Source organism: Schistocerca cancellata, chromosome 3, assembly GCF_023864275.1.
Source record: "Schistocerca cancellata isolate TAMUIC-IGC-003103 chromosome 3, iqSchCanc2.1, whole genome shotgun sequence".
In the NCBI taxonomy this organism is placed as follows: Eukaryota; Metazoa; Arthropoda; class Insecta; order Orthoptera; family Acrididae; genus Schistocerca; species Schistocerca cancellata.
The window spans coordinates 808,560,842-808,579,781 of NC_064628.1; the positions used below are offsets into that span (position 1 = coordinate 808,560,842).

Consider the following 18,940-nt stretch of genomic DNA (forward strand, 5'->3'; position numbering starts at 1 on the left):
AGACAAATGTCATTAAATTTTTTATAGCAGATTGGATTCATACATTGAATAATTACAAATTTGACTGCACACTGTACTTTTACAGTTAAATGTATGAATTACATGTTTTCATGCATAAGGTACTACAAGGGAGAATAAAAGTAGTTTTGTAGCTGATAAGCTGTCACAGACTTTTTAAAGTTTTATACTTCAGATAGAGATGTTATATTTCTGGGTAAGCTGTTATATAGTTTTCTTACTGCATGATACTCACTTTTAGGTATAATGTGGTGTTGCAATGGCTAATGTGTATGTCACTGTGTGGTCTGGTAGTGTAATCATGGACAATTTTGTTTTGAGCAAAAAGGTTTTCTTTCCTCAGTATCCTATTTTTGACATGCACAACTACTTTCACCATATAAATGCAGGACAGTGGTAAGATTTTTAGACCTTTAGAGAAAGGCTTGCATGGTTTTCTGGTGCTTCCTGGTTTCATTAGTCTTATAATCACCTTTTGTTTCCTGAAAATGGCTTTGATCTGCTGTACATTTCTCCATAATATTATATCCTACCTCAGTATTGAACGTATACAAGTGAAGTACAAAACCCTAACTGTTTCAGTACTAGTATTGTTGCAAACAATTCTTACTACATAGCTCATTTTTGTTAGTGCTGGCTGGGGTGGCCGAGCGGTTCTAGGCGCTACAGTCTGGAACCACACGACCGCTACGGTTGCAGGTTCAAATCCTGCCTCGGGCATGGATGTGTGTGATGTCCTTAGGTTAGTTAGGTTTAAGTAGTTCTAAGTTCTAGGGGACTGATGACCTCAGAAGTTAAGTCCCATAGTGCTCAGAGCCATTTGCACCCTTTTTTGTTGTTGTTAGTTTTGAATTTAGAGATGTGATATGAGCAGTCCATTTAACATTTTGTTTGATATGAATCCCAAGAAATTTAGTTTCAGTAGTAGCACTAGTGTTTAGCTTATCCATATATATAAGTGGCTGTGCTGCATTTTTATTTTGATGTGTGTGGGAATTCATGAGTACTGTTTTCTGGATTGTTACTATCAGTGTGTTTCTGGTAAACCATTTGTTCACTTCTTTTATAACATCCTTTGCAGATGCAGAAAGATCTTCTTCATTATTTACTTCAGTCAATTGACTTGCGTCATCTGCAAACAGCACTGGTGCTGAATCCCTAACATGTAATGGGAATGGATTTGCATATGAATGTTTACTGGTAACCACAAAATACAAATAATAAGTATGCGACACTTTATTTTGCACATATTACACAGCACAACATGATCATGCTGTGTACATCAAAACAAGACATCCAAATAGAGCTCTAGTAAAAGATGTTCAGTCACCCAGAACTGTGGGTCAGGGGAGACTTACCATACAGAATGAGAAGGAAAGACTTTCTTTCTCAGCCTGTAGAGTAATTATCTCCTGACCCGTGGTTCTGAGCAACTTTCCAAAAATCTACCCCTTTTCCTAGACCTCTACAGTCCTGTTCCTTCACCCTTCTTCCATGCCCCTTCAGCTCTTCTACCTGTAGAAGGCAGGTCTGCAATACTATGGCAAAGGTTTTTGAAAGTACTGCATTCTGAGACTCAAACATTCTAGAATTCTTATGTCAACAATAAATTTGAATAAAGATAACTTTTTAAATACATAGTTTTGAAAAAGGTCAGATGTTTTCTTACAGAGGAAAAAATGTGGGCCTTTAGATAAAGTATGTCAATATTAAATTAGAGAATTATTAGCAGAATTGAAATTGAAGTGCACATCATTGTAGCAAATTGTAAATTTTTAGTATTTCATTGAGGAAAACATTTCAAGAATTATTTATACTGTAGTTATTAGCTGCCTCAAAACTACACACAGAGAAATAAGATTTGGAAAATTATAGTTTAGAAAAGAATTTGAAGAATACATAATTGCATGGTATACGTATCTGCAGAAAAGAGAGCAGAATAGGGGGGAAAAACATTATTTGTATTAGGAGCCATATTATAGAAATTGAAGACTTCCTCTTTGCTACATTCCAACTTTTAAGATGAAGTCTTTTGTGAGATCAACGATGCAGTATTCTAAGTCATCTTGATCTGTCCCTTGTCACACGTTGATAGAACCTTTAATTTCCTTGCACCTTTATAATTCTCACTACCTGTTTACTGATTATGGTTTTTCTGATTAGCCTTACCATGGTGTGCTATGCAGTTTCATTATAATTCATGGTCACAGATATGTGGCCAGCTTAACTGACTGGACAGCTGGTTATAATTCAGTATCGATATGTGTCTATGATCTAAAATATCAATGAGTCTAAATATAATATAATAATAATAATGTTATTAATTCTTACAGATATCACAACAATTAACATTTGTTTGTACAGGATAACGATCATTTAGCCATTGGAGTGATGCGTCTGAGTTCAGACATTGATACAGAGAATCTTAACCAAAATTTCCACTTGGAGGCATTCCATGGACTCCACAAACCAAGTTATCGAGATCGTAAAGAAGAGCCTGAAGATACATCTTTAGGGACAGCTCCTCCTGTGAAAGAAGTGGATAGCCACCCTGAAAATGAAGAAAAGTAAATAAAATTTGTGAATGTTTTCACATTTTATATACAAAAATAGCATTTAGATATTTACTCTTGTTCTATCTCCATGCATCAGAAAAGCAAGAAACCTCTGATGTGCTTTAAATATCAGACCTTAATAACTGTAATTTATAGCTAATCCTAATTCTGTAGGGTAAGCAAAAGTTGAACCTTATACTTGTCTGTTATTGCTATGCCCATGTTACTTTCAATATTTTTGTCTACAGAGAAGTGAAAATACTATTTGAAGACACAAGAAGATGCACAGTTGAAATTTGTCAAGGAAGCTTATCTGCAACATCCAGTTACACAGAGTCAATAGAATGGGTAATCATTCTGGCATTATTTAACTTATTTAGGGATCATTTGTGAACATTTTTCTTTCACATTATTGTAGAGATATTTTTATATTATTAAATAAGTGGGACTGTCAGATTTCACATTAGTAACATAACACATAACTTTCACTATAAATAACAAACTTTTAGTGAAGTAAGAGCTTATTTGAATAACCATTCATAGTTAAAAATCCTCAAAACCAGTGTATGAATTTCATGCAAGATCTAACCATGAATACAACATCCTGCTTCCAGTCAATTAGTAGAGTCCCAACTAAAATGTACATAAATTGTAAATAAACACAAAAGATATGCAGCACTAAATGGCATATCACTGAGTGAGTGAGGTGAACTATGTATTGCATTTCACTAATTTATCCATGTAGATGTGACACACAAGATTGTCACCCATGGTTTAGTGTACTTGCTAGTTGCTAGATGCTACAGTTCTCTTCATTCTCAAAAAGATTTCAACATTTATCACATCAGTTCACTTTGTGCTTTTGCAAAATAAGCATAGTTTCCCATTCTCTATTTACACTAATTCTGAATGGCATTCTGCACCCTGCATTTGTGATCTGAAGGTTTATCTGAAATCCAAAGAAGACTTTCAGCAAAACATGAGGGCAATGCTTTGCCACTGTGAAGTGCTTACTGTTGTTGTTGTTGTTGTTGCTGTGGTCTTCAGTCCTGACACTGGTGTGATGCAGCTCTCCATGCTACTCTATCCTGTGCAAGCTTCTTCATCTCCCAGTATCTACTGCAGCCTACATCCTTCTGAATCTGCTTAGTGTATTCATCTCTTGGCCTCCCTCTACGATTTTTACCTTCCAAGCTGCCCTCCAATGCTACATTTGTGATCCCTTGATGCCTCAGAACATGTCCTACCAACTGATCCCTTCTTCTAGTCAAGTTGTGCCACAAACTCCTCTTCTCCCTAATTCTATTCAATACTTCCTCATTAGTTATGTGATCTACCCATCTAATCTTCAGCATTCTTCTGTAGCACCAAATTTCGAAAGCTTCTATTCTCTTCTTGTCCAAACTATTTATCATCCATGTTTCACTTCCATACATGGCTACACTCCATACAAATACTTTGAGAAACGACTTCCTGACATTTAAATCTATACTCAATGTTAACAAATTTCTTTTCTTCAAAAACGCTTTCCTTGCCATTGCCAGTCAACATTTTATATCCTCTCTACTTTGACCATCATCAGTTATTTTGCTCCCCAAATAGGAAAACTCCTTTACTACTTTAAGTGTCTCATTTCCTAATCTAATTCCCTCAGCATCACCCGACTTAATTTGACTACATTCCATTATCCTCATTTTGCTTTTGTTGATGTTCATCTTATACCCTCCTTTCAAGACACTGTTCTGTTCAACTGCTCTTCCAAGTTCTTTGCTGTCTTTGACAGAATTACAATGTCATTGGCGAACCTCAAAGTTTTTATTTCTTTTCCATGGATTTTAATACTCACTCCAAACTTCTCTTATGTTTCCTTCACTGCTTGCTCAATATACAGATTGAATAGCATCAGGGAGAGGCTACAACCCTGTCTCACTCCCACTGCTTCCCTTTCATGTCCGTCAACTCTTATAACTGCCATCTGGTTTCTGTACAAATTGTAAATAGCCTTTCACTCCCTGTATTTTACCCCTGCCACCTTCAGAATTTGAAAGAGAGTATTCCAGTCAACATTGTCAAAAGCTTTCTCTAAGTCTACAAATGCTAGAAACGTAGGTTTGCTTTCCTTAATCTTTCTTCTAAGGTAAGTCATAGGGTCAGTATTGCCTCACGTGTTCCAACATTTCTACGGAATCCAAACTGATCTTCCCTGTGGTCGGCTTCTACCAGTTTTTCCATTCGTCTGTAAAGAATTCGCATTAGTATTTTGCAGCTGTGACTTATTAAACTGATAGTTTGGTAATTTTCACATCTGTCAACATCTGCTTTCTTTGGGATTGGCATTATTATTTCTTCTTGAAGTCTGAGGGAATTTCACCTGTCTTATACATCTTGCTCACGAGATGGTAGAGTTTTGTCAGGACTGGCTCTCCCAAGGCTGTCAGTAGTCCTAATGGAATGTTGTCTACTCCCGGGGCCTTGTTTCGACTTAGGTCTTTCAGTGCTCTATCGCGTATCTCCCATTTCATCTTCATCTATATCCTCTTCCAGTTCCATAATATTGTCCTCAAGAACATCACCCCTGTATAAGACTCTCTATATACTGCTTCCATCTTTCTGCCTTCCCTTCTTTGCTTGGAATTAGCCATCCCTGCTTAGCCATTTTGCACTTCCTGTCGATCTGATTTTTGAGATGTTTGTATTCCTTTTTGCCTGCTTCATTTACTGCATTTTTGTATTTTCTCCTTTCATCAATTAAATTCAGTATCTCTTTTGTTACTCGTGGCTTTCTACTAGCCCTCGTCTTTTCAGCTACTTGATTCTCTGGTGCTTCACTATTTCATCCCTCAGAGCTACCCATTCTTCCTCTGCTGTATTTCTTTCCCCCATTCCTATCAATTGTTCCCTTATGTTCTCCCTGAAACTCTGTACAACCTCTAGTTCTTTCAGTTTATCCAGGTCCCATCTTCTTAAATTCCCACCTTTTTGCAGTTTCTTCAGTTTTAGTCTATAGTTCATCAGCAATAGATTGTGGTCAGAGTCCACATCTGCCCCTGGAAATGTCTTACAATTTAAAATCTGGTTCCTAAATCTCTGTCTTACCATTATATAATCTTATCTGAAACCTTCTAGAATCTCCAGGGTTCTTCAATGTATACAACCTCCTTTCATGATTCTTGAACCAAGATGACTATGATTAAGTTATGCTCAGTGCAAAATTCTACCAGACGGCTTCCTCTTTCATTTCTTAGCCCCAATCCATATTCACCTACTACGTTTCCTTCTCTTCCTTTTCCTACTGTCGAATTCCAGTCACCCATGACTATTAAATTTTCGTCTCCCATCACTACCTGAATAATATCTTTTATCTCATCATACAATTCATCAATTTCTTCATCATCTGCAGAGCTAGTTGTCATATAAACTTGTACTACTGTAGTAGGCATGGGCTTCATGTCTATCTTGGCCACAATAATGCGTTCACTATGCTGTATGTAGTAGCTTACCCACACTCCTATTTTATTATTCATTATTAAACCGACTCCTGTATTACCCCTATTTGATATTGTATTTCTAACCCTGTATTCACCTGACCAAAAGTCTTGTTCCTCCTGCCACCGAACTTCACTAATTCCCACTATATCTAACTTTAACCTATCCATTTCCCTTTTTAAATTTTCTAACCTACCTGCCCGATTAAGGAATTTGACATTCCATGCTCCGATCTGTAGAACGCCAGTTTTGTTTCTCCTGAAAATGATGTCCTCTGAGTAGTCCCCGCCTGGAGATCCGAATGGGGGACTATTTTATCTCCAGAATATTTTACCCAAGAGAACGCCATCATCATTTAATCATACAGTAAAGCTGCATGCCATCGGGAAAAATTACGGCTGTAGTTTCCCCTTGCTTTCAGCCGTTCGCAGTACCAGCACAGCAAGACCGTTTTGGTTAGTGTTACAAGGCCAGATCAATCAATCGATCATCCAGACTGTTGCCCCTGCAACTACTGAAAAGGCTGCTGCCCCTCTTCAGGAACCACACATTTGCCTGGCCTCTCAACAGATAGCTATTGAATTAGTGCTTACTAATGGATTGAAAATTTTCTTCCGAAGGTATTGGAAAGCCTGTGCAACCATGGACCAAGTGGACTGAAAAGTAGGGTGACTATTGAAAAGTGATGTTATTTTGTATTGTTCTAGTAAATTAGAAAAATGTTCTTCAGATAATGTGTGACTTGCCCTCAAACTTTAATGGTAGTCATATCAAGCCAGCACAAAATTTTAACAGTCTATAGGAAACACCATCATACAAAATGAAATTACTACCTTTCATCGACCCTACGGATTTAGTTTTATTCTTGCATTTTAGAAAATAATATTGTTAATATTGCATGAAGTGTCAACTGAAATAAATTTAATCCACCTGGACATATTGATATTGCTAAATGCAACTCAGACTGCCCACTTGCACAAGTTAACTTTGAATATGGTGCCAATGATTCAGTGTGTGATTATATCAACAACAGTTATTTTCTGGTGAGTCAGTTTCATGTATAATTTGTTTCTTGTTTAATAGTGTTACCAAGTGCTTTTACATTATACTTGAAATGTTTATTTTTTAGCATTTTGCATGTATTTCACTTGATAATGCAAGATTATACAATACTGGTGGTAATGAAGCTTTAACTCTTGATTACAGTTTGTTCTCTGAATTTGGTGGAATTAGAAAAAAAAATTGGGAGTAAAGGAGACCACTCACTAAATAGCAGATACGCTGAGTTATCAACAGGCACCCAAAGAATAAAAGCTTCATTAGCTCTCTCTCTCTCTCTCTCTCTCTCTCTCTCTCTCTCTCTATTTCTCTCTCTCTCTCACACACACATACACGCACACACACACACACACATGTACACCTACATCTACACCTACATTGTGCCAGCTGGGCACACAATGCTGGGATTGCAATTTGGCAGGTGGTTGGCGTGGGGGTTGTATTGGGTGACGTTAGAGGCATAACGAGACAGGAAGAAGGAAGAGCAGTTGGGAATGTATAGCTAGTGACTCAGAGGGAGGTAACTGGTATGCAGCAAAGGAATGGGGGAGGGAGGGCAGCTGATTTCTCTGATCACTATATACCACCTCTGCTGCAGCTTATGTACAGCATTTTATGTGGGCTTGACCACAAACCCCCCCCCCCCCCCCCCCCCCATGAACCATGGACCTTGCCGTTGGTGGGGAGGCTTGCATGCTTCAGCGATACAGATGGCCGTACCGTAGGTGCAACCACAACGGAGGGGTATCTGTAGAGAGGCCAGACAAACATGTGGTTCCTGAAGAGGGGCAGCAGCCTTTTCAGTAGTTACAGGGGCAACAGTCAGGATGATTGACTGATCTGGCCTTGTAACATTAACCAAAACGGCCTTGCTGTGCTGGTACTGCGAACGGCTGAAAGCAAGGGGAAACTACAGCCGTAATTTTTCCCGAGGACATGCAGCTCTACTGTATGATTAAATGATGATGGCGTCCTCTTGGGTAAAATATTCTGGATGTAAAATAGTCCCCCATTCGGATCTCCGGCGGGGACTACTCAGGAGGACGTCGTTATCAGGAGAAAGAAAACTGGCGTTCTACGGATCGGAGCGTGGAATGTCAGATCCCTTAATCGGACAGGTAGGTTAGAAAATTTAAAAAGGGAAATGGATAGGTTAAAGTTAGATATAGTGGGAATTAGTGAAGTTCGGTGGCAGGAGGAACAAGACTTCTGGTCAGGTGATTACAGGGTTATAAATACAAAATCAAATAGGGGTAATGCAGGAGTAGGTTTAATAATGAATAAAAAAATAGGAGTGCACGTTAGCTACTACAAACAGCATAGAGAACGCATTATTGTGGCCAAGATAGACACAAAGCCCATGCCTACTACAGTAGTACAAGTTTATATGCCAACTACCTCTGCAGATGATGAAGAAATAGATGAAATGTATGACGAGATAAAAGAAATTATTCAGATAGTGAAGGGAGACGAAAATATAATAGTCATGGGTGACTGGAATTCGTCAGTAGGAAAAGGGAGAGAAGGAAACATAGTAGGTGAATATGGATTGGGGGGAAGGAATGAAAGAGGAAGCCGCCTTGTAGAATTTTGCACTGAGCATAACTTAATCATAGCCAACACTTGGTTCAAGAATCATAAAAGAAGGTTGTATACCTGGAAGAATCCTGGAGATACTAAAAGGTATCAGATAGATTATATAATGGTAAGACAGAGATTTAGGAACCAGGTTTTAAATTGTAAGACATTTCCTGGGGCAGATGTGGATTCTGACCACAATCTATTGGTTATGAACTGCAGATTGAAACTGAAGAAACTGCAAAAAGGTGGGAATTTAGGGAGATGGGACCTGGATAAACTGAAAGAACCAGAGGTTGTAGAGAGTTTCAGGGAGAGCATAAGGGAACAATTGACAGGAATGGGGGAAAGAAATACAGTAGAAGAAGAATGGGTAGCTCTGAGGGATGAAGTAGTGAAGGCAGCAGAGGATCAAGTAGGTAAAAAGACGAGGGCTAATAGAAATCCTTGGGTAACAGAAGAAATATTGAATTTAATTGATGAAATGAGAAAATATAAAAATGCAGTAAATGAAGCAGGCAAAAAGGAATACAAACGTCTCAAAAATTATATTGACAGGAAGTGCAAAATGGCTAAGCAGGGATGGCTAGAGGACAAATGTAAGGATGTAGAGGTTTGTCTCACTAGGGGTAAGATAGATACTGCCTACAGGAAAATTAAAGAGACCTTTGGAGAGAAGAGAACCACTTGTATGAATATCAAGAGCTCAGATGGCAACCCAATTCTAAGCAAAGAATGGAAGGCAGAAAGGTGGAAGGAGTATATAGAGGGTTTATACAAGGGCGATGTACTTGAGGACAATATTATGGAAATGGAAGAGGATGTAGATGAAGATGAAATGGGAGATAAGATACTGCGTGAAGAGTTTGACAGAGCACTGAAAGACCTGAGTCGAAACAAGGCCCCAGGAGTAGACAACATTCCATTTGAACTACTGATGGCCTCGGGACAGCCAGTCATGACAAAACTCTACCATCTGGTGAGCACGATGTATGAGACAGGCGATATACCCTCAGACTTCAAGAAGAATATAATAATTCCAATCCCAAAGAAAGCAGGTGTTGACAGATGTGAAAATTACCGAACTATCAGTTTAATAAATCACAGCTGCAAAATAATAACGCGAATTCTTTACAGACGAATGGAAAAACTGGTAGAAGCCGACCTCGGGGAAGATCAGTTTGGATTCCGTAGAAATGTTGGAACACGTGAGGCAATACTGACCTTACAACTTATCTTAGAAGAAAGATTAAGAAAAGGCAAACCTACATTTCTAGCATTTGTAGACTTAGAGAAAGCTTTTGACAACGTTAACTGGAATACTCTCTTTCAAATTCTGAAGGTGGCAGGGATAAAATACCGGGAGCGAAAGGCTATTTACAGTTTGTACAGAAACCAGATGGCAGTTATAAGAGTCGAGGGGCATGAAAGGGAAGCAGTGGTTGGGAAAGGAGTAAGACAGGGTTGTAGCCTCTACCCCATGTTATTCAATCCGTATATTGAGCAAGCAGTAAAGGAAACAAAAGAAAAATTCGGAGTAGGTATTAAAATTCATGGAGAAGAAGTAAAAACTTTGAGGTTCGCCGGTGACATTGTAATTCTGTCAGAGACAGCAAAGGACTTGGAAGAGCAGTTGAACGGAATGGACAGTGTCTTGAAAGGAGGATATAAGATGAACATCAACAAAAGCAAAATGAGGATAATGGAATGTAGTCAAATTAAGTCGGGTGATGCTGAGGGAATTAGATTAGAAAATGAGACACTTAAAGTAGTAAAGGAGTTTTGCTATTTAGGGAGTAAAATAACTGATGATGGTCGAAGTAGAGAGGATATAAAATGTAGACTGGCAATGGCAAGGAAAGCGTTTCTCAAGAAGAGGAATTTGTTAACATCGAGTATAGATTTAAGTGTCAGGAAGTCGTTTCTGAAAGTATTTGTATGGAGTGTAGCCATGTATGGAAGTGAAACATGGACGATAACTAGTTTGGACAAGAAAAGAATAGAAGCTTTCGAAATGTGGTGCTACAGGAGAATGCTGAAGATAAGGTGGGTAGATCACGTAACTAATGAGGAGGTATTGAATAGGATTGGGGAGAAGAGAAGTTTGTGGCACAACTTGACTAGAAGAAGGGATCGGTTGGTAGGACATGTTTTGAGGCATCAAGGGATCACAAATTTAGCATTGGAGGGCAGTGTGGTGGGTAAAAATCGTAGAGGGAGACCAAGAGATGAATACACTAAGCAGATTCAGAAAGATGTAGGTTGCAGTAGATACTGGGAGATGAAGAAGCTTGCACAGGATAGAGTAGCATGGAGAGCTGCATCAAACCAGTCTCAGGACTGAAGACCACAACAACAACAACATGACCACAAACCAGTTATCTGCTAGAGTGAATGGCCACCACGCAACTGTTGCCCAGAACAGAGTTGACTACTGTAAGCTGCACTCAGCTTTCTTGTCTGGAATTCAAATAGTTCATGAGTCATGCACAGCAAAATCTGTTGCTGCAAGATGGTCAAGTGACTACAGATATAAAAATTTGGCACCTATCTTTTGTTGAGTTGTTTTCATCAAGTTATATTGTGTTTCCCAGATTCAAGGTTCAATGTGGTTTCTGTGTACTAAGGGACCCTATTGTCTCTTAAATAAGGAAGAACACTTTTAAGCTGGTAGACATCTTCCTTTATTCACTGGTATGTTGATAACTACCCAGTATGTACGTTGCATCACTTCCACCAAGTTTCAGCAATAGTGTAAATTACAGAGCAATACTCACAAACATCTGACCACTAGAATGTACACATTTCATGTCCATTTCGCCTCAGAAAAAAATTGAGGTCTGCAGAAAACTTCCAGTATCAAACAATCTCTTACAGTAGCAATTAATAAAATGTTATGGGCTATTATGCTGTGGTCGAATGGATTTCACCTTAAAATCCAATGTTTCATCCCCACCTGCAGAGCACATTTTCAAGGGGGGTAGTAGCTTTGTTGAATTTCTGATTCACACCATGGCTCACTTAGAAGTTTTGTCCCCATCTGTGGAGAACGTTTTCAAGGATTATTACAGCTTTGCTGAATGTACAATTCACATCCTGCCTCACTGCTGAGTCAGTAGTGAGCCATGGTCTCAATTGGACATTAAACAAAGCTATGATCCCCCTTGAAAATGTCCTCCATGGATGGGGATGAAACATCAGGTTTTAAGGTGAAATCCATTCGACAACAGCATAATAGTCTGGAACATTTTATTAATTGTGACATTTATGGCCATTAAAGTTTACATTTTACAAATTTCTTACAGTATTACTTTCATACATGTGCTTAACCAGAACCAAAATTGGCATTGAAATTCTTACAAATATTAAAAGTTATTTTACAAAAATCATGTGTTGTAATATCAGTACTTAGTTATGGTAATGTATGATTTTATAATTTTGTTTGTTAATGCTACATGTAATTTGACTAGAGAGTGTAATTTTGTGCTAGCTCATCAACATTAGATCTTTATTATAAATTTCTTAAAACTTGTAGTCGTTCACCTACTTCTATTTCTTCGTTGGTTGTCCTCGGTGTCGACGTACTGAGTTGCTACACTGGCTGCAAAAAATGGGTTGTGGATTCCGACACTGCCTACTGTAAATTATGTAGCCTACAGCTGCACAGTTGCATTTCACAGTACTTTTATTTCATTGTTCAAACCTCCAATAGCACACAGTTATATGGCCAATGCACTATTGTTTAACTTTCGATAAGCCTCATTAATAGTTTTCAGGCAAACCTCCTCATACTGCTACAATAGTTTACTATTGAACATCTACGAGATTTAAAAACCTCACCACAAAGTTCACAGTTCTTGACGAATAGAGAGGTACATACGGAGCAGAGACTGTCATTGTTTTAACACATGGCCTAATTGTGTAACACTTATTTCACAGTTAAGTTGAAGCATTGTTGTTGTTCTAACCAACACAGGCTCCTCATCTGAAACTCGATCCTGACCAAAAGTCGGGCCCTTGTATATCCTCACAATAATAGGTACTGAACTTATACATTATTTGAAGCTAAATGTACGGAAATTACAATCAGAACTTAACTCATTAAATTAACTGAATACATCGAAAATTTGGTTCTTTGTAACAGTTTCTTGTACTACTATGGTTTAGCCGAATTATTTGTTTAAATCATGAAATTACTTGACAAAACTGTTAATTACTTTGGAATTAATTAAGATCTGGCTTGGCTAACATGTTTTTGAATAGAGCCAAATAAATATTTTAAGAATGCTAGGAATAATCGAAATAAATTAGAAAATCAATTACATACCTAAAACTAAGCACAAAATTAGATCTGGTGTTTTATTCTTTAAACTAAGGGCCAATCTTTCTCTTTTATGAAAATGTGGATTATATTGACGTATGTTAATGGTAATCAGTTAAAATTGAAAAAAACAATTTAAGGAGGCAAATGGCAAATCAAGAGGGGAATTAAAATTATCCCGGCTTGCTTCGTCACATCACCCCCTCATTGGATTGACCAGATAGATATTGCAAATAGCTAACTGGACAATTCAATGACAACAAGTGACGCCAGAAATTCGGTTTAAAATCTATGTACACAAAACAATATTACATAAGAAATCCTATCAAAAACTACAGTACATATATTTTTCAAATTCCTACTTTTACTAACTGGCCATATGAAAATCCCCATCTAAAATATTTACATGCAGTGTATTTTACTTTTGCACAAAATATCCACAAATTATACTTTTAACAAAAAAATTAGGCATCTTAATCATAAGTGATGTCTTTCTTGGGTAAGCGAAGATTACGTTTAAAGATACATTTTATACCAGTACTGTCTTGCTTAACAAAAAATTAATCCTCACAGGTGGCATAAAGTTAAATTACACTGCACATCGCAGTTCATGTTGAGAAAAAAAAATTTACTTGCTCAATGTTTAGTAATTTTCACAAGCACTTTCACTTTTTCAATGAGCTTTAACACACTTTCTCATCAAGCTGTCCACACCGTCAACAGGTCCAAGTGGCAGTTGGCATGGAAATGCACTGTGATTAGTTCCCTTGAAGGTGGTTTCCCTCCACCACAGTACATGAAAAAATTAGACAAAATACCTTGCATTAATAAACTTACTTTTACTTCTAACTTAAGTCTAAGAAAAAATGTTTAACTCTAATGGCAAATGGTAGTCATTACATCATAAACAGATATATTACATAGTTCTCATAACATTACAATAATTAGCACTAAAATTGACTGTAGTGCGAAAAGTGTGGACTAAAAAGAATTTTAAATCAAGTGCACATTACACTACAAAGCATTACTTTAACTCATAACTGTCTGAAACTGGTTAAACATGAAAGAGTTTGGTTTCTTTTCCATTTGCAAAATAGCAAAAACTCAAGATGTCGAGTACCTCTAGTAAAAACTCTGGATGTGCAGTGGCATAGATTTACTAACCATTACATTATGAAAAACAGAATAAGAGTCCCCATCACATAACTTAATTACTAAATTACTAAATTAAGGGGATGAAAGTTGTACCAAGTCATTGCTCTACTTCTCTACTTCACTCTGAGCACTACTCTCATTCAACCAGAAAATTAAATCTCACAAAGTCACAAAATGTTAACAAATAATTTACCTGTCAGAATATTCACATCAGTCTAGCACCACAGTTATCAGTGAATCAGCAAAATTATTGTTCTCCATCCCAGTGTTACCACTTCAAGCTCATAATTCCTCAGAAAACAAAGAAAAGTTTTCAGATAACATATAGGTCCAATAATTAAGCATTATATAACTTGTAGCTCACTAAAATATTGCTCCTTCTATTAAGCTCTCATTCTCAGCTGCAGTGTCATGAATTGCACAATATAAACAGTACCCAATGTTTCCTAGTCCCACAGTAGATCATCAAGGTAGTTACACCACATTTGTTTTGTTTGTATACAGTTATCTTTTTCATTAATCATGTATGTCAGTACTATTATTTCCCTTATATTTCTTACCTTGTTACCTATTGGAGTGCATGCTTTTTTTTAAAAAAAAAAAAAAAAAAAAAAAAAAAAAAAAAACACCTGCTGCAGAGACAGGCTCCCTAACCACTAATACCCTAACATTATTCCTTATTTTATTACTTCATTATTGTTTCATTATCTAATAAATAAACACCCACTCTGCTTATTTACTGCAAAATTGATTCTACTGAAAAACACTCCACAGTAAAAGATCCTTGTGCTAAGGCAAATTTAACTTTCATTACTGATCAGACAAAATTATCACTTCACAAAACTATTCCATCAAATTTCTTAATATTATAGCCTGAAGGGCGATGTACATACAAATCTTGCTTACTATTTCCACACACATTACTAAAGGCAACTATATCTAAAGTTGGAATCCCTTAATGTTAGAAAAGGTTGTACCATGACACACTCCTATGGGTAGGTAGTTATTGCAGTATACTGACTGTACCGAACACAAACACTTCTATTATACCACAATTAATATTGATATTTCATATTCAAGATGGTTTATACTGCATATTGCCTCTGCTGCTACACCAATGAGCTGATTTCTTGAGATTTTAATTATAGTTCATGTATGGTGACACCTTTCATTTTCTGTTTACCTTACCTTCTTGTTTGACAAAAATTCTTTAACCACGGTACCACTTTATTTTCTTCCATTCTCTTATGACTCCATTATTTATAACTAACACAACATAAATATAATAAATAGAAACATTCCACATGGGAAAAATATATTAAAAAAGATGCTGTGACTTACCAAACGAGAAAGCGCTGGTAGATAGACACAATAAAAAACACACTAAAAACACACAATAAAAAACACACAAACACACACACGTTTGTGTGTTTTTTATTGTGTCTATCTACCAGTGCTTTCTCGTTTGGTAAGTCATAATATATTTTAACACAACATAAATATATATCTAAAAACAAAGATGATGAGACTTACCAAACAAAACGCTGGCAGGTCGATAGACACACAAACGAACACAAACATACACACAAAATTCAAGCTTTCGCAACCAACGGTTGCTTCATCAGTAAAGAGGGAAGGAGAGGGAAAGACGAAAGGATGTGGGTTTTAAGGGAGAGGGTAAGGAGTCATTCCAATCCCGGGAGCAGAAAGACTTACCTTAGGGGGAAAAAAGGACAGGTATACACTCACACACACACACACATATCCATCCGCACATACACAGGCACAAGCACACATTTCTTGTGTCTGTGTATGTGCGGATGGATATGTGTGTGTGTGTGTGTGCCAGTGTATACCTGTCCTTTTTTCCCCCTAAGGTAAGTCTTTCCGCTCCCGGGATTGGAATGACTCCTTACCCTCTCCCTTAAAACCCACATCCTTTCGTCTTTCCCTCTCCTTCCCTCTTTCCTGATGAAGCAACCGTTGGTTGCGAAAGCTTGATTTTGTGTGTATGTTTGTGTTTGTTTGTGTGTCTATCGACCTGCCAGCGCTTTTGTTTGGTAAGTCTCATCATCTTTGTTCTTTGTTTTTAGATATATTTTTCCCACGTGGAATATTTCCCTCTATTATATTCACAACATAAATATACATAGACATGCAGATAACACTAGAGGAAAATTTTCTACAATATTCCTATACTAAAGTATTCTACTGCACAAAATTACATGAAAGTCGAAGATGGAATGGTTGTGATTCACTTATAAACTGCAGATAGAATAGGAGAAGAGTTTGACTGCTTCAGGAAACATGAAAAATGAGACAGACAGCTGGGGTAAGTATTATCGCCATATAATGAATCCAACACAGAATGTTGAACCCCCTACTTCTATCTGCACATGAAACTAGTTCCAAATATTACATCAATGCTGAGATTTTGGATCACCAACAAAGTGAACCCCAACAACTGTCCTGCCAATTTCACAGTTAATAGTACCTTTTGTTTCACACTCTTTGATAGCTTAAGAATAGCGCCAACAATTTTTATTCTGGAAACATGCATCACTACTATATACTCTGTGTTCTGAATAGATTCACAAAATGCTTGTGACAGGCCATTCAAATCACTTCCACCGTCTAGTAAACACTTAACACGTAGCCCTTGTATACTTGCTGTTTTAACAGGGTGCCACACTTCCTCTTCTTCATACAACAAATCGTCATTAATCCTTTCCCTGGAAAAACTATCATCCTGCTTACCAAAATATCAGACTCACTGTCAGATACTCTATGCTTTAGATTTTGTACTCCTTCCTCCTTTTTCTCTATTTTATCCAATTTTGAATCTACATTTTCATTTATTTTTACCAGTTTTTCCTCTACTACTACTGCACACTTGGTTTCTACCTCAGTTTCTGAATCATTTTTAATATGATCGATTTGGTTCTCAAGCTTAACCCTATTTTCAGCACATTGTTTTTCGAAAACCTCCACCTTCCTACTATTGTCATCACAATGTTTCTCTCTCTCTACTACCCATTTACTACTCAATGTTAATTTCTCATTAGTATTATCACCATCTTTTAATTACCCCATCAAACGACCTATTTAATTCTGAAAGATTAGCGCTAACTACCTTAAACTCCTTTTTAATTTCTTTCTTCAGTTCATCTTTTAAGTTAACCATGTCAGTTCTAATGCTATCAGTTTTCTTTTCCTCCCTACTAATATCTTTTTTCATGCTATTTTCCACTCTACTAATGTCTTTTTTCGTACTCATATTACTCAAACTACTCATAATTTGCCTTAACATTACTTCCAAATTCCAAATTTTCATCTGCCATAAACTTTTGCCCTTGCTGACTTTTGCTACTAGCTTTGTCCTTCTAACCTTAATGATCTCGTGTACTTCAGTACTGTTGTCGTCCATTCCACTCACCTCACCGTATACTGTAGATGGTGCTTTTATCATTTCATCTACAATAGGACTTCTGTCCCCATCATTCAAAATTACATTCCTGTTTGATTTATAATTGGCTACAGGACCAGTCACACTTAAGTCCTTCTGTTCACTTTAAAATTTAACCTCTACAGCTTTGTTCTGAGTCACACTGTCTTGTTTGTCAAGGTCACTCATTATGTATCACTTAATACAAAACAGCTTTTACAATGAATTAGCTTGTTTTTAAGTACTCATTTTCTGCTGCTCTGTTGCTGCTGTTGTTGCAGTTCTCATCTCAATTTTTCGTCTGCTGCATGTTGTAATTCTCTCAGCAAAGCATCTTGTTTATCTCAATCTGCTGTGTCCACCAAAGTGCTGCTTGGCTGCTCATGCACTCAATGGCTGCTTGCATAGAACCTGCTCTCTGGTTGGCTGCTGTCATACTGTGGCCATGAAACCCCAGCACTGATTGGCTGTAGCATCTCTTCACTGTAAACCACTGTTGATTTCACTTTTCAAAGTGCGCAAGTCCTTGTTTATTGTGCTCACATACAATATTCCTCATGTCAGGGCACCACTTGGAGCAGTTCACCTACTTTTATTTCTTTGTTGGATACACAGTTATATGGCCAGGCCAATGTACTATTGTTTAACTTTCGATAGGCCTCAGTAATAGTTTGCAGGCAAACCTCCTCATACTGCTACAATAGTTTACTACTGAACATCTATGAGCAGTAAAAACTTCACCATAAAGTTCACAGTTCTTGAAGAATAGGAAGGTATGTATGGAGCAGACACTGGCATTGTTTTAACATGTGGCCTAATTATGAAACACTTACTTCACAGTTAAGTTGAAGCATTGTTGTTTTTCTAACCAACACAGGCTCCTCGTCTGAAACACGGCCATGGACTGACTGTCTTGTGACCAAAAATCAGGCCCTTGTATTCCTCACAATAACAGGTACTGAACATACACATTGTTTGAAGTTAAATTTACAGAAATTATAATTATAACTTAACTCATTAAATTAACTGAATACATAAAAAATTTGGTTCTTTTTAACAATTTCTTCTACCACAAGGGTTAAGCCAAAATATTTGTTTAAATCATTAAATTGACAAATACAGTTATGTAAACAATACTTTTGACAAAACTGTTAATTAGTTTGGAATTAATTAAGGTCTGGCTTGGCTAACACATTTTCAAATAAAACCAAATAATACTTTAAGAATGCTATTAGTTGTTCCTCCAAATGTTTGTAACTACTACAGAGTTTATATTTGTTTATATGTCAACAACAGAATTTAAGTTATGAAACAGTCACTGAT

The 18,940-nt window shown here is 37.1% G+C and overlaps 1 long non-coding RNA gene across 1 annotated transcript in view; it reads left to right on the top strand.

Moving 5' to 3' along the window:
- The first annotated feature begins 2,821 nt into the window (after window positions 1–2,821).
- LOC126177077 (uncharacterized) overlaps window positions 2,822–18,940 on the top strand; it is a 39,051-nt gene continuing 22,932 nt past the window's right edge. Inside the window, exon 1 of the long non-coding RNA XR_007535744.1 lies at window positions 2,822–2,921. This is a non-coding gene — a long non-coding RNA (uncharacterized LOC126177077). The remainder of the gene's footprint in view (window positions 2,922–18,940) is intronic.